The sequence below is a fragment of the Plutella xylostella genome, chromosome 13 (assembly GCF_932276165.1).
Source record: "Plutella xylostella chromosome 13, ilPluXylo3.1, whole genome shotgun sequence".
NCBI lineage: Eukaryota > Metazoa > Arthropoda > Insecta > Lepidoptera > Plutellidae > Plutella > Plutella xylostella.
Window position 1 is genome coordinate 1,091,525 of NC_063993.1, and position 16,584 is coordinate 1,108,108.

General features: G+C 42.6%; 1 protein-coding gene across 1 annotated transcript in view; it reads left to right on the forward strand.

Moving 5' to 3' along the window:
* Positions 1-982: 982 nt before the first annotated feature.
* LOC105398253 (fat-like cadherin-related tumor suppressor homolog) overlaps positions 983-16,584 on the forward strand; it is a 104,634-nt gene continuing 89,032 nt past the window's right edge. Inside the window, exon 1 of the mRNA XM_048625001.1 lies at positions 983-1,314. The gene's annotated coding sequence lies outside the window, so the exon portion shown is untranslated. The remainder of the gene's footprint in view (positions 1,315-16,584) is intronic.

Sequence of the window (16,584 nt, forward strand, 5' to 3'; positions counted from 1 at the left end):
CTACATAGGTAGCGAAGTAATGTTGGCATGTTTTATTATGCAAAGCCTCGTGCCTTATATGCCTCTAGGTGTTTAGGTAAGTGCCTCGGTAAGAACAGATGTTTTAAATGTAAATGTACGGCTTAGGGACTCCTACACGGCGGCCTACGGCCAGGCTGCCTACACGCTAGCGGTCACTCATTGCTTCACCATTAGAAAGTTCACCGATAAGTCCCGAATAAAAGCTGTTTTGCGGAGCCAGGTGAGTGAGCGGCCCGCATGCCGGCTGCCGCGTGCTATAGCTACAGGCTGTTGTGTGTATGTTGCATGCAAATCCCGCCGCAAATGCAATTGCCTTTCACAAAACTGCACGAGGAACCAGCCGGCTCACGATATGAGAGCAGAAAGCAAGTTTATAGGGCAAGTTGTGAAGCCCCCTGTATGTCTCGCCGCCGCCCCGCGCCCCCCGCGCGCCACTCTGTCGCTAGTGATGGGATGAAATGTTATTATTGACAGATGAGGTTGACATCTCAAGATGTATTTTTCAGAGGGATGTTCTGCTTTAGTAAACAATGCAGAAAAGTAAAAAAAATATAAATTAATACTTGTTTAAAAAGAGACCAAACTTGTAAGCGGTTTAAGCGTTCTAGTTCAAGTAAATACCTAAATTGCATTATAAAATATAATAAACATTTGGTCTGTCTCTTTTCAATCGTATAATGTACACAAAATTCGATAAAGTATTTGAATTAAATTGTAAAGTTTATTACTGGAAAGTTTGTTTACAAACTGATACATTCCTTAAATACTCGTGCAAGTAAACCTAAATTCTTTCACTTCCACTAATTCGTTAATCACTTAAATACCTATGAGAAACATTGATTTTGAGGAAAACGGACGACAGATAGGTAAATCACTTTCTTATCAACGCATACCATCACCTATAAACGGCTTATCGAGTCGACAGTCGATAACGCCTCGCGTGGCGCCACGGCCACTACCCCAGCACTACGCGTCAGTACCGCGCCGGCCGCCAAGTAGGATGGATGTGTGTTGCCATTTTGTCATCACAACCCCCTCACACCCTGCCCGATTTACTAGCGAAAGCTGAATACTGTGCGCGTGTGTATCCCGAAGCGAAACGACGACAGATTTGTATTAGTGTAGTGAGGTGTTTAGTTGGTGTTTCGACAGTTTTGTGTACAAATAGTGTTGGTGTCGAGGCAATTTACCTCGGCTGCAGTGAACGACCGGGCGCTAGCACAGGCTCCTGTGCTTTCTAAAGTCGTGCTCAATCCGACTTGAGTGCTAGCCCACTGACATTCCAATATACAGGTGAGAACATGTCTAAACTATCCTTAATACGGACACGTGGTGTTTCTTCTACGGAAACAAAACAAAACAATAGACGGTAACTTTTTATTCTTTGTACAACCGACCTGCCGAGTGCCGATAGCCCACAATCAAGCAATTACAAACGGATTGATATGAATTATTTACCTATCAATTTGTATTATTAAACTGTGCACCGTAGATTCTAGTAATCAATATTGCTTATAGCAGGTGCATTTAGATTGGTACGTATTGTAAACAAGATGTTTATTTTACAAATTAAACAATATTTAGTGAGTGGTCGCCTGTCACTTATAAATAACCAGCACACTCAACTGAAACTTGATTATTTTCTGTTTTGTAAGTAACTTGCACTTGCACAAGACCATCGCCGCCGCGCCGTGATTACTCTCTGTTTTAGGGTTCCGTAAGTACCTCAAGCGGAACCCGTTTGGGTAACTTTGTTGTCCGTCTGTCAGGGCTATTTACCTCTGGAAATCGTGGATATTTCGTGTATGATACTTAAATATGTTTACGGAAAATAAAGACACGGCCATTTAAGTTACAAAGAAAACGCTTATTCTTAATGCTTAATTCGTTTTGGCGATAACCATAACTGCGGGTACCTAGCTATAATAGCTATTCCTGTTAACCTAGACCTAGGTACCTATGAAATGTGCAAGTAATCTACCTACCTACGGATCCTTCTTCGTGCGTGAGTCCGATTCGCACTTGGCCGGTTTTTTCTGCATACGCAGCAGGTACCTAGCTAGGTAGCCATAGCCACCATGGTGAAAGATGTAGGACTTAATGGTATAGCTCTACCTACATACCCCACAATAGGGGTCTCGCATAATGTTACACTTTTTAATTTGTTCCTACCCTACATTCTCCCTAATCCTACCTCCCTGCCTAGGCCTAGCCAGAGTAGACTGTTGTGTTGTGTCTTGTGTCGCATTTCTTCACTTCCTTCTAGTTGAAAAATAAAGGAACGATTTTTTTATTCAACCTACCTAGGAGGTATACTGGTAGGTTACCTATCTATAGTCAATTTAACGTGCCCAATTTAATTAAACTTTATTTTGTCATTACGGGGCACCAATTGAGGGTGCGAATGCGAGTGCCGTGACGTGACATCAGTTAACCCGATCCTAAAGTCCATGACCCCAGTCGACCTCGAACCCGGAATTCCTGCCAATTTCTCAACTGTCCAACTTTCCGAACTTTGACAAAGAATAACCCTTTTGACTAACATTGGGATAGGATGAGCAGTATCCAGGGATTTCAGTAAAGTATTTAAAACCGTGTGACCGGATGCTACCCTTGCCGCCCCCAACTAGAACAAATCTAGGGATCCCCGACGCATGGCTACTCTTCTACAGAACACAATACACATTGTAAGGAAACTAAATAAGTACAAAATATAGATCTCCTTTCATTTCTTATTCTTATAGACCAGGTAATTTGGAAAATGGATTTATTATAGGCAGCCTAGGAATATGATGTTTAGAGTGAGTAACAATAAACAATGTTTGAAACTACTACGTTTTACCTTTAACTGCAAATCTTAATTGGATAGGCTACATGATCATAGAATAGGACAAGACAAGCCTCTTAAAAAGGAAGGTATTACTTGCAGTTAAAAACTCGTTTGCATCGCAGGCTGCATCCGACGCAAGTGATCGTAAACACATACTCATTCATTACAGCGATGCCGAAGTTGTATACAATAAAAATATCCTTGAGACAATTATTATAGAAGCCGGCAATTGGTGGAGTAATTGAACTGAACGGCTGCATGTAGACGCCGAGTGGAGCCCCTCGACCGACGACGGCCCTCGAGCATCGTCGGGATTGTTATAGCCTTCTGGCAGGAAAAAAACTTGAAAAACTCCTCGAAACCGAACCGGCTTGAAAACAACTTTTCCAAGTCAATATCTATCGAAACTATCGATATGGGAAAACTTGGGAGACCGACTCGGCACCACTTGTAGTACCTATATGTAGACCAATGAATACTTACAACAGCTACAACCTAATGTTTCAATCGACGAAAGCGCTGGCGGCCGAATGTTCAGAATATCGTAAAAATCACGTCTGATAAAATCTGCAAAGAAACGCGACTTGTTCTGACATTCACAAAGGCAGCGATTGTGGATGGAAAATAAAATACAACAGCATTTTAAAGGAGCTTCTCCAATGTTTCATTGGATGGGGTAAGTAACGGCAACAAAATAATTGCCACTTCTTCCTATTGTATGGGGAGGATAAAGCGGATTGGAAAACGCCCGCCCGGCCTCGAGAGGACGCCGGGCGCTTAGTACCGACCCGAGGAGACCGTTGTTGTCACATATTACGGACGTAAATTCAATGTTTATCCACTCAATTTGATGATGAGATGAGATGACAGCACCTATAAATTGTGGATTTAGCGAACAAAATGCAAATGGTCCACGACTAATTCTCGATGAATCTGTTACTGATTTATCGTTGTGCCAAATTGTTTGGATTAATAAATATACACGTGTATACATTTTACAGGTGGTATGTTTCGCCCGCATTTTACCACAGAAATTGAATTTTGTCACTGTTTGTTTTTGTGTATTTATCCTTGATCTCGAGAACAAGCCGCTACAGATAGGTCTGTGTGGAGCTGAAACTTATTAGCGAATCAGTAATTGAAAATGATTTTAAATAAATAATTCTTTAGTTTTGCCTCAGGCATACAATTTTAACATCCAATTATTCAATTGGATAATGTTAATTTCGAGTTTCGCCGACGTGATTAATGCAATTCCAATACAGACGCTGCGCCATGTTTTAATAAGAATGAATTTCTTGTTAACGTTTCAATAAAACGACAAGTGCATGTCTTTCAGGAAACTTACATTACTCGAATAGAATAGCGAGGTGTTTCTGAAAGAAATTCATTGTAGGTTCATCGCTGAATCAACGATCTGAAAATAATAAAAACAGAAATCAGTTTAAGACTGCACAGAAAAAAAAAACACGCATGATTCTTAACTTAATTTTAAGACCACGTCAATGTGACGATGACGGTACAAAAATACCTTAGCAGTACTATTCTTCTTTCACCCCTGACGGAATAAGAGGGGTTTTATAAGTTTAACGTGGATGTGTAGTAATTACCCAGACAGAATATCATAAAAGCCTAAATTGTTTGTGACCGAATAGGTTACTTTTTGTCCCAGAATTCCTACGGGACATCCTTTTAAGGAGAAGCAGAACTCTTTATTTATTTCCGTTGCCTCATATTTATCTCCAGTCACTCCAGCGAGCTGAAGAGCGTCTCACTCTAAGTTTGAAAGAAAAAGAAAAAGGCATTTATTTCGTTCTTCACCTTTGCCTGTCTGTGGACTTCACGCGGGATTTTGTCAACCTCACACTTATCAGTTATTCAGACGTGCCCTGTCTTCTCGTATTTTGGTAGCGCTCTGAACGTTTTGAACTGACTCAGCATCGTATTCCCATTTTCGTACTCCGATTTGGATACGAAAACTGAGGATTTCAAGAGCATGGCGTATTTACGGAAATACTGTCATTACATTGTGATAGAGAGGTTACATGCTTACCTGTGCTTGCTCATTCAAATCCTAGCCGAATAGTAAGGATGGTTCATTTTGTTTCAGCGTGGTCGGGTAATGATGCGAATAGAGTACGTATTTATGTAAAATAGTACTTCTTGTTTTATTTGTTGCATTGCTATTTGCTACTACCTGCGTCACTATCACATCACTATCACCTATGTGTAACCATATTCGTTACTTTCTTAGATTTATTTATGATTGATTTTGACGTGATTTTACTAAATTTGATACTCAATTGGTCGTGGCATTTTAGGTACTAAAATATTTGACCTACTGCATTTTTTTGTAGAAATCTTCATCGCTGTACCTGCTGATTACTAGTGTTACGATGCGCCGCCAATCACTAGACATGCAACCAACGTCGCTGCCATGGAAACGATATCTTAAACTGTAAAGCCTTCACACTGAGTTTAATGTACCGAATTAGAATTTAAATGTTAAATTATCCTGAATGGGGTTAGAAGCAAAGGGGCATTGAATCGGTATTTATATTATGTAAAAACAATTCCCTTCTTACAGCTTCGCGCTCCCGTATGAATAAAACAGGGCATAATATTGAATATATTTAATCCCGGACATATTTGAAGCGGCCGTTGGTCCTCCCGGCCTCCTGGAAGTAGGCCGTCGTCTGGGGAACCGGGACAGAGGACGGATATGAGGCCCACATACGAATATGTAAAAACGGCAAACAAGATCAGCCATTATTTCGTACGAAGAATATCCTCCCTTTGAGAGCGACACATCAAGCTACCTACAAAGCCTATACGTAGTAATCTCTTCAGATCTGCGAGATAATGTGATGAAGCACTCCGTCTTGCTTTCAATTACTTAACACAGACCACAGAAAGTTCGGCGGCGCTAAGAACCCAAACATTTCATAATGCAAGCTCTTGAAATGGATAAAATGCGGCTTTGTGCATGAACATTGTATATCTACTTATATTACTACTTACATTGCATAATACCTGCGGTAAATTTCACGTGACACGGGAAAGAACAAAATGGTCGTTAACATAAAAATATTCAGTCCCATCATGAATAAATAATAGCAGCCGAAATAGAGTCATCTTTCAGAACGAGCAAGCTTCCCGACCCGAGAGCCTGGAACGGCGTCAACTAACCACATCGACCACCCATATCCATCTCCCTTCCACTCGACAGGCCCGTGATAATCCATCCCTGTTGCCCAAAGATTGAATTTTAATAAAGCCAGCGTACGGCTGAAACAACGTTTTACAATTAAAACCGAAACATTTGTTACGAACAAATTTAAATCAATTTTTGACTTGCGGGTTAGTAATGGATATTAATTACGGCTGAATGTCGGAGGTTACACGGAGGGTGGTGTTGCTGTTGAGGCTTCGCTGCGGCTTGCGTATGACGGGAGAAACCTTACAGCTTTATCATGTAGTAACAGGCTTGAGCTGTCGGATTAAACCACTACCCCGCTGCAGTCTCGATTTCATATATTAAAAATAGCATTCCGTTTTTACGGAACTATTCTTGCTTTACTTGTACATACCTACGTAAGTTTAAAGATAAAGAAGACTTTCGCGTACTACATTATATGTGGCGACGTCGCCTTGACAGAGGCTAAGCTGGTTGAGCTTGGGGATGCACGATACGACTAACTTTATTTATGGAATTCAAGTTACTTGATTCTGTCCACCCAGAGTGTCCGTGCGCGGAGAAAAGTAAAACAAACTGCGAGGAGTGACGTCAGCAGTCTGCTGATCACCTGCTTGCATGACAAGTGAGCAGTGAGCAGACACAGGCGCGGACGTGTGAGTCCACTCCGAGCTAATGCGAATGTAGGACTCAGCGTTTTATTATTCACCTCAGCACTTTGTTTTTGCTTTTGAACTACAATTTGATTTATCTGTTTAGTTTGGCGTTCGGACATAAAAAGGAGATAAAAGACAGCTCTTAAGCCTGTTGGGTTTTTGCAAACAGAGAGGTATTATCCTAAGTCGGAGCGGTAAAAGTTACCGTAATTAGCCGATACCGGCACCGGGACTCGACGGTTTGGTCCGTCGGGAGAACTTTGTATTGTAGTTAAGTAATTAAACGACATTGAAGTAATGGAGGACAACAGCAGCCTCGTTTTATGAAGCCTTTTAAAAATAAATTAAGATTCCTCCGACATTTCTGACAATTACATTAATCAATCCTTGACCTGGCCCCTTTATATTTCTAAGCTGTAAGCGATGTAAGTCAGTACGTGACAGAGAGGAAAAATGCGCTGTTTATAATTCTGCTCGGATATTTGAACTGAATAAAAATCTGGCTACATTGAGCCGAAGGTCCAGCTGTTCCGGTGGAAATTCCATGGAAATCCGTCGAGCGGGACGTGCAAATGCCTGCGTGATAAATCAATACCTGCATGCAATTTATTATTCCCTGCTCCCTGCAAACTTTTATGTGTGGCTCATGTTAGCTTAGATCAACATGTCTGACCAAGAATTCTTATCTGGTGTATATCGCGTGATGCGAGGGCAAAAAACAGACGAAAATTCTGAGAAGCGCCAAGTGCGTGCCTTTTTCAATCTGTGATTCAATAGATATTTATTTCGTAGAATGTTTGAGTTCTTTGAACCATAGCATAGCTTTGAAGTTTTGTTATAATTAATTATTTGTCCACTGGACACTTACTGAGCCTTTGCTTTTGAAATACGATTCCCACGACGATATTCGCATCGATTCACTTTTTCAGGTCTTTCGTTTTGCACAATTTTGCAAACAACCGAATCAGGCTTATTCTAGATCTTTCTATATTCCAGCAGCGGCGGCGTGAAGAATAAATCTAGTTTGGAATCCCTGGAGAGGCAACTGTCCACTCGGAATTGTAGATTGTAATGTAAAGACCGTCTCGAGGCGGAGATGAGAAGTGAGGACGTTACTGCCTTCCAATTTGATGGCCGGCTTTTAGTCCTAGTGCCGTAACTTGCTCTACCTAGGTGACTGAATACATTTCAGACAGCGCTGACTGAGTGTTGATATAGATAGTGCAGTGGTTTAGGCCTGAGATAAGCAAAAGTTCTTCAATCGGTGTTAATAACACGATTGTTTGTGTTTTTTTGAGAGAAACATAATTAATTTTAAATATAATTTTTTATTTTGGTTATATTTTATTAATTTATTTATAAAGTATACCACAGAATATTACGCCATAACTGCGCTCGGATTCAGAACTGATCTAAGTAGCTCTCCTGGTTGCGTATAAAACTCCACCAGACACCACCACCGTTTACAGTAAAGGAACGATAAAAAATCTCTTCCAACATGTATTACCTACATATTCGATAACATTCATACCAAATCACCAAATGTTAGTCGAATTCCCTAGCAATCTAAAGTTTATTAATGAAATGCTAATCGTGTGTTTAAATCTCCAATCAAATTTACGTCTATTGGCAGCTAAACTGAGGGTTAGTCGATCGATAGCAAATAAGCTAATGCTGGCAACAAATTGAAGGCTTAGAGCTCAGGATTTAGTGGCTTATAATTATTGTTCATGCATTTGTGTCGTTTCCGGCGGCCGCCGCTGAATTCTTTCATTCGCTATGTTTTACGAGATGCTCTGTTGTTACAGGGGAGAAAACCCGCTAATTATATCTAGTTTCACCTGCAGAAACCGTAGATTTGAATACCGCAGATTATAATGTGATGTGGAAGTAGCGAGTGTGTGTAACTGGAGCAGCGCGGTGACATATTACATCCTCGCCTAACTTGGAGTTTGTTCTTCAGCAGAGAGTTGTACGTTTTGCCGTTTGCCTTCGTCTTACATGTTTTAATTAAGGATACGAACGTCTTTTATGTCTTCCGGAGGAGTATTTTATCCCCCCTCTTAACATTTATATGGCTTTAAATCCCCGACTTGAGGTTTCTGGTGTAGCGAGCTCGGCACCCTCTCGAATGAATGAAACGCAATAATACGTGTGAGAACGCTACCTTTGATCAATATTCTGGTAACCAAATATGAAATAGTGTTGCGTGTTCTGAAGCCATTTTTGAAACGCTATTGTATTTCGATAGGTTCTCACATTTCTGTACCAAATCTTTTCAGGATTATATTGAGCGTACAACGTACATGGGTAGAGAATAGAAAGGATTTTGTGTTACAATATATTATTTAGTTACAGGACGTATGTGAGGATATTAGTGCGGCGCACGCTTGCGAGGGTTCATTTCCTTTCATATCGGCTCCAGCAATATCTATTGTGTGGAGATAGGACGTGGCGCTTCCGTCTGCTGCTGCCACCGTCAGCGACAAACCCCCACTATTCCTCGTCCTACTTGTACCGAGGGAAAGAGACTACAAACATTTTCTCGGTACAGTTCACCTCACAACTTTGGAAATTAGCATTTTATTCAATTTTCTGCAATGCGACTTTTCTGCGAGCACGGCAGCCGCGACAACACTGACCGCGAAAAGCAATTACTTACCCTTTTTGGGCAAATATTTGGCGTTAGGAATTGTTAATTATTGTGCCGAAACAGCCCTTTTTGCGAAATAAAAGTCGGGAATGCGAGGCCGGCGGCGGCGGCGGCGGCGTGATCGCGCCATGATACAGCAGTTCCCGCAACGAAGGGTCATCATGGTGCTATTAAAAAGCATTCTTTCTTTGATGTATTTTTCTTACAATGCTCCGTTTATTTGCTGTACCGTCCCTTGTGTCTGAAATTACGACAGAATACACGCCCAGCTGTTACTTTCCGGGGCCACTTTAAAAATTGGAGCGTTTTAGATGAAAAACTTCGGAGCCATAAAGTTCAGCGATATTAGTAATTTTTATCATGGAATGATACTTTTATACTTTGCTCTGTAAGAAGAACTTGGCATGGAAATGCCGATTTACACAAAATACTGTAAAATGTTTATTTAAATGCAAAATCCTGGAACCTGTCCAGCTCTACATCTTTGTCGTGTATGGCATTTGTATGTAATAAGGACATCATTTTATATGGCGAAGACCGCTTCGGCCAAGCTCATTATTATTGCATGAATGAATTGCATAGCTCCGTCCTAATTTCTATGGAAATTTCATTTGTAGCCACTAAAATTGCAGCCGATTAAACGGCAGCGCCGCACCACCTTCGTGAAAAAACTCGATTCGGTCGGACTCTACTTAGCATTTTAAATGTAACGCTAAAAACCATTTAGCATTCTGCATCTGAAATAGGAAATGAAGTAGGCAATTGAAAGCGTTTGCAACAGTAGCTCGGAGTGGTTGATTCAGGGCGGCATAAAGCATCGGCTTTCCACGCGCCTCGCGGTGCTTGTAACCGCTTTATGAGGCAAGTTACCCGCCGCCCCCCCCGCGCCCCGCGCCCCACACCCCCGCACACCCGCTGCCGTAATAATAAACAAAAGAGAACCCGGCCGTGTCTCGTGCTCAGACACTTGTCATTGCAGATATAACACACAGGAAACACAGGAGCTACTGAACGTCTACTCGGTAAATGATGGCCCTTAAAATACTCGGGACCGCGGTTTCTAATAAATTGTATTGCTAGAGCAAACAGCTTCACGGCACGACAGTAATTGCTTGCTCAAACAATGCAGGTCCGCGGAGCGAAACAACGAAACAACACTTTTAGCTGTTCCGGAGACCTTATCTTAGCTCGCAGGTTTCGCTAAGTGGCCTAAATAGATTGTGCCGTTGGCGCGGGCGGCGCAGATGCCATCCCTCATTGCCATCCGCGCGGCTCAGCCTCAAATAGCTAATTAACCGTCCCATAACCTTCCACCTGTTGCGTGCGACGCGTCACATGACACGAAGTTCAAAAATTTTGAATTCCAATTTTATAGGCGCTAATTGTAAAGCACACACATGCACTCTCTGTCGTTTGCATTGCGGCCGTGCGAAGAGAACTGGTCCGGTGACTGCGTGCCGGCTCTCCATTTATGGGTCGCTTTCGTCATTTCCAAGCACTTCCAAGAATGGATGTGGCCTGTGCAACAAAGAGCGATCTTCGTAAACAGTTTCAGCTCAAAAGGAACCGAATAGCTCGAGTTGAGTGCAATTTAGATTCCTGCGCAGGAGCAGTCTGCCGGCACTGGCGCGTGTGTGTGTGTGCTCAGGGACACCATGCGGCGTGTCTGTGTGCGCGAGCGCAGCTGCCGCGCCCGCCCCCCGCGCCCCTACCGCCCCGCGCGGGGCAACTTTTATGAACTGACTGCATACCTGAGCTCAGCGCCCACTTCCCGACAGAATATTTTTACACTTTATAATAAGGTCAACAAAACATTATGGCTCTGCTGACAAATATCTTCTTCTGGATGGAGCTGGGCGCTTAAAAAGTAATTGGTCGGGTCAAAGAAGGACATAAACAGCTGAGTGAGAAACATTGCCTAAACGAGAGGTGGTGAGTCGCGTCGTGATGAGCGCGGCCGATGACCCGCCGCTGACATCATCTGGCTCACGAGCAATGACTGCCTAAAACGTAACCTCCAACGATTAGGATACAATAAAGTTGCACCCATGTGTATGTTGTGAAATACCGTTCGAAAACGAAAAGGTTAAACGCTACCCAGTCCGATTTATCGTTTTGGCAGTTTATTAATAAAGTGTATTAAACGAAACGCGGATTCGGCAATGCAAATAAAAATTACTTGCAAAGAAGTTACTTACCAAAAAGCTTATTTATTTGTTTTATTTCAACTGAATTGAAACAATCAACCTGGCCTGAATGTGAATTTACACAAATTGCTTTACGGTGTACTTTCCGGAACAAAAAACGCAAAAATCGAGAAGAGAAATTGATTCGATAGCACTGGCAAAAGATATGTAATTTTAGACCTTTTCCGATCTCTTTTAATTATGAAGTGTAACAGAACTCTTTGTTTTATCTAATAATAGCTATTGAAACCGATACGTTTATCTGTTGTGGCGATACTAAGGAGTCTTTTGTATTGAAAGAACGGATGAAATGGGAACAGAAGTAGGGTTACCAGCTTATCGCGTTTAAATTAACATTTTATCCTGATAGAAAAGTGTAACGCTTTGATTTTGTTTATCAAAACATCTAACGATCCGAAAATAGCGTGTGAACCGTGAACAAGAATAAAATGAACTGTAAAACGACGATTCCCAAGTGGCTAATAAAGGGAGCCCGGACCTTACTTTTACGTATCTGGAGAGGCGAAGTTGTCGGGGTTTAAGGGGATATAATATCTTTTGTATCTGGCAGCCCTGAGCGCAGCTATTACTATACAAATGCGCCCGGGGCCCGAGATCCCTTCTGCAGTGGCCCGAAAATTGGGTATTTGAAAAAATATACCTGTGGAGTTCCTATCTTCGGTGCGAATTTCTCTCGAGCGAATTTTAAACTTGCATATGTGCTTCTCCATTCTCAGGCTTTCATCCAATATGTGGAAAGATTTTTACTTATTCCTCGCGGGGTTACTGACGAAACCAATACCATCATTTCATTGTATGACTATTCTCATTCTCGTTATACAGCATCTCTTTTAATTAAAATGTCAACTGATACACAAGATTATGACGTCACTGTGGTGTTGTAATTTCATTAACTTGCCTTTTGACAGTAACATGACAAGCAACTATTTAAACCAAGAGGCAGTGTAATATTCTATTCCAAGTTTCTGACATGCAAAGCTTTGTAGTCTCAAAACGTGGCTCCTCGGAATTAGTTTTATTTTTAGCTCTTACTTACAGCAAGATAATCTTCCTTGGGCCGTAAATGAAACATCTTATCAACGATACCTAGAATCACAACGGGGTTATAGGTGTGCAATGAAGTGACTAATGTTGTGAGTGATCTAATTAATACGTGCTGAACGATGAAAAGTTTTTCTTATGAGAATGTATAACAATAGGATGTTTGGTCGCGCGTGTAAAAGTAATCTAAGCACGTGCGAGGAACAAAGCGAGCGACGGAGCACGCAGCGTGACCGGCGCGGCTGAGTCACGCGTGACGTCACCAGGCGCCGCCCCCAGCCTCCCGAGCCACTACCCTCACACACCACCAAGTCAAAGGGCGACCAAAAGGGTTCCTCCAAGATGATTGAGCGTCCCGACGCGGCTACAAGGGTCCCGCTCGGACCCCATTTGTCTCACAACGGCGTCTATCAGACGTGGAGCCCTCTAACCCGTAAACGACGACATTTTTTTATATTCATGGCTTAGCGGGAAAAATGGAGAGGGGAAAGCAGTTTATACGAGTGCCTCGTCTAAATATAAACACGGCGGGCTGGCGATAACTTGCCTGGCGCAGTGCGGTGCGTCTGACTAGAGTTATTTATTCTTCCAAATTTCTGGTGCATTTACATACGTGATGTTATCGCGGCGACCCTATTAGTGCGCAGAAGGCGGATTCGGAATTACGGCCCCTGCTTTGTTGTTGTTGACTTGGACAAATCTGTTCTACGCCCAACAATCCCTCCAGCCGAGTCGCAAATAATTCTGTAGTTCGGAGACGCGCTCTGTAACTTACTATTCTGAAAACGCGAGAGCAAATAAACGCTGTTTACTCCTTGCCTCGGCACTTATTTGATCGTCACGTTTCAACGATCCCCATATTTGCTACAAAGATACGTGGATCATCAAATCACCTCGGATCGCATCAACATTCCTGTGAGGGTGTACACTCGAGCAAGTATTACATTGTCCCGAACGTCGCAACAATAGAGCAAACCGCGACTCTGCGTAATGCGTGTCGGGACATCTGAAGACAAATCTGAGGATATCCGTGAGTAGAGGGCTTCCCGACGGATTTGGACGGATCACCCAGCTTTGTCTTAGAATAGAAATGTGACCTTATTTCAGCTTCGTTTGACGCGCGCGAAGATTATGTAAATTTTAAACCCTTTTATATGTCACCAAACACCGAAACGAGCCTTACTGATTGAGACATCCGTGCCATCTTTGTCATCGTTTATAATCGTAAAATTCAATGCTCCTGAATTTTACTGCCGCTCCAGCAACTCGAGTGATGAAATTGTCTGTTTACTTTAATGATATTTTGATAGCTTCCCCTCGAATGGTGAAGTTGCGGCAATCTGAAAGCCGCAGTGTAAGTTAGTCGGGAGTGCAAGTTGTTAGCCAGGCGAACACCCAAAGGTGAACAGCACAACAGGTCAGCAAGCAGAGCGTATCTACATAAATTAGTAGAGCTCGAGTGTACTTAGCGCGCCCCAAATATTTACTTGCTCATAGTGAAATTGATTAAGCTACTCGAGTGGAAGTCTTGGGGGGTGTTGTGAATTGTGCACCGTCACCGCCGACACAATGGTGGGCATAATAGAGCGACTATTCGGTGTAATGCGCTGGGTGTAGGTTTATTGCGGCAATAAAGAGCGTTCGCTCGCTGCCGCTAACTAGGGCTTGGCTGCGCCTCGCCGCTTCCTCCCGCGCCGCCGTGATCGATGACCTTGCTTCCGCCGCGCCAGGAGCCTCATGAGGGCAGCGCCGCACCGAGGTAATTGCTCTGATTGGATGACATCACCGCCCTAAGTGGACTTGCACAAAAAACGAGTAGCCATGTTATGTAATCTTTGTTGCCTAACAATACGTAGGCATACAGTGTACACACACATGTATACATATATATACATACGAGCACGAGAGTAGTTCGGAACGTGTCTTGTTCTTTGGTATGGTAATGCGGTTCGGGTTTCGACAGTTTATTACCGAATAACGCAAAAGCAATAACTCTGTTACAACGAAATTACAGAAAGCTGAAAAATATCAAAGACATTCTGTTAAAAGCTTATTATGTGCCTCTTTCATTTTAAGCTGCTTTTCATGGCATAAAAATGTTCAATATAAATTTTATAAGTGGTATTACATTATATTTATAATGTAATTGAAGACCAGAGTCTTTCGGTTACCAAATATATGGCATTTGTTCGTTAAATCTTTTACAACGAATAAAAGCTTTTTATTTGATTTGAAAGTATTTCATTGGATTTTATCGCGTGTTTTATTGAATTTTGACATCCCGTCGCTGTCTCGAGTCGTCCTCATCCGCCGCCGCCGCGCGTCGTGCCGGTCCCGTCCCGGCGCCGCCCCGGCCGGGCCCCGGTCTCGCCCCGGTCACGGCCGGTGGTCACCGCTCCTGGACGTCCAGGAATAACTGAGATTTAACGTTCTTAGATTTTAAAATCTGGTTACGTCTGGACTTTTGCGCAAGTTTTTCAGTTAACTTTCAATTTATGGAAAGCTACGGAGTGGCAGGAAGACTTAAAAGAATTGAACTGGAAAATACAGACGAAAAAGACTGGATTAGCATAAAATTTACAGCCGAACTAAGAGAAAGTTTGCGCCGAATTAAGCAAGGGGATTAAGACAAGAGGACGGAAATATATTATTGAATTAATTACGTAGTCTGCGCTTGAATGAAATTCATTTTGTTATTTGACCATTCTTTTCAGGCGACGTTCATGCATAATTAATCTTGATTATTGTAAATCTGATGGTGATGGATCCCTATTAGAGAAGACTCGTTAGTGTGGCTTTTCCGCATTATTAAAATGTTATTACCATTGTCACTCTGATAACTTTGCTTCCCAAGATAAAATACGAATTTAAGCATAATTTCTTGATTCAATTCAAGCTCAATTATGCATAAAAGCTCGCAGATATTCTCTTATTTCTTTCTGTTTCCTCAACAGCGAAATAAATTACCCTTTTATTCGGAAATTGGTTTTAATATTCAAATGGCTTGTTTGTGTCTAACTGAACACAAATTATCTGGTTGAAGCTGGCATATTAAATACCACGCTAATCCGAGATTACCGCTGCGCTGCGGACGCGCTCTGATGCCTGTGTGGTGGAAGGAAACTCAATGACTCATATAATGATATCTAGATCTACTAATATGGAAGCGATTACTGTCGCAAATTGGATCTAGCACCATCGCTCTTCCCTTGTTCTGGTAATTGCGCGCTTGTGGAGCCGTCATTAGGGACCCGGAATCAATAGCCGGCTCCAGCCCCTGATATCAGTATATTTATCCACGCTTTTTGCCGGAATAATATAATGTCTAATGGAACCCCTAGCGGCAAATCAGGTTGTTTTTACCCAACCGAGAGCGTTCCGTATTCCTGCTCCAAAATTGTCACTTTAAGCCCCCCTGCATAATGAATTTTTCATAAGCGTTCGCTCCGAGAGGCCCGGCTTAATACGCTGAAAAAATATTCCTTCCATTAGTCCAGTTTCGGATTTTAAAAGTAGCTAGCAATAGCCTAATCTGATTTAACAGAAAGGCAACTTTTTTCGAGTGTGGCGGCCAGCGTGAAACCGGCGGATAAAATTCGAATAAAACGCGCAGGTTGAAAAATCTCTCACCGACTTCCTGAAATACGAGTGCTCAGCGCCACCTCCGCAGAGCGGTTCATAAACTAGGACCGTTACAGGGAAATCTCAGAGGTAACAATGGCCGCGCCGCGAAACCGACGGCCGATTCATAACTGTGCGGTGCAGCCGGGCGGCGGATTTAATAAATATTAATGTATTATTGTAGTGGACGCGAGCAGCGGCGGCGGCGGCGGCGTGCGCGGTCCACTTGCGCAGCTAATAACACGTGCTGCTAATGAATGAATGATCAAGCGGTGCTGGTGGACACGGCGGCGGCGGGCTGCCAGCCGCGGCCGTGTCGCCATGAATAATGGAACGTAATATTGGGCGGAGACTCAGCA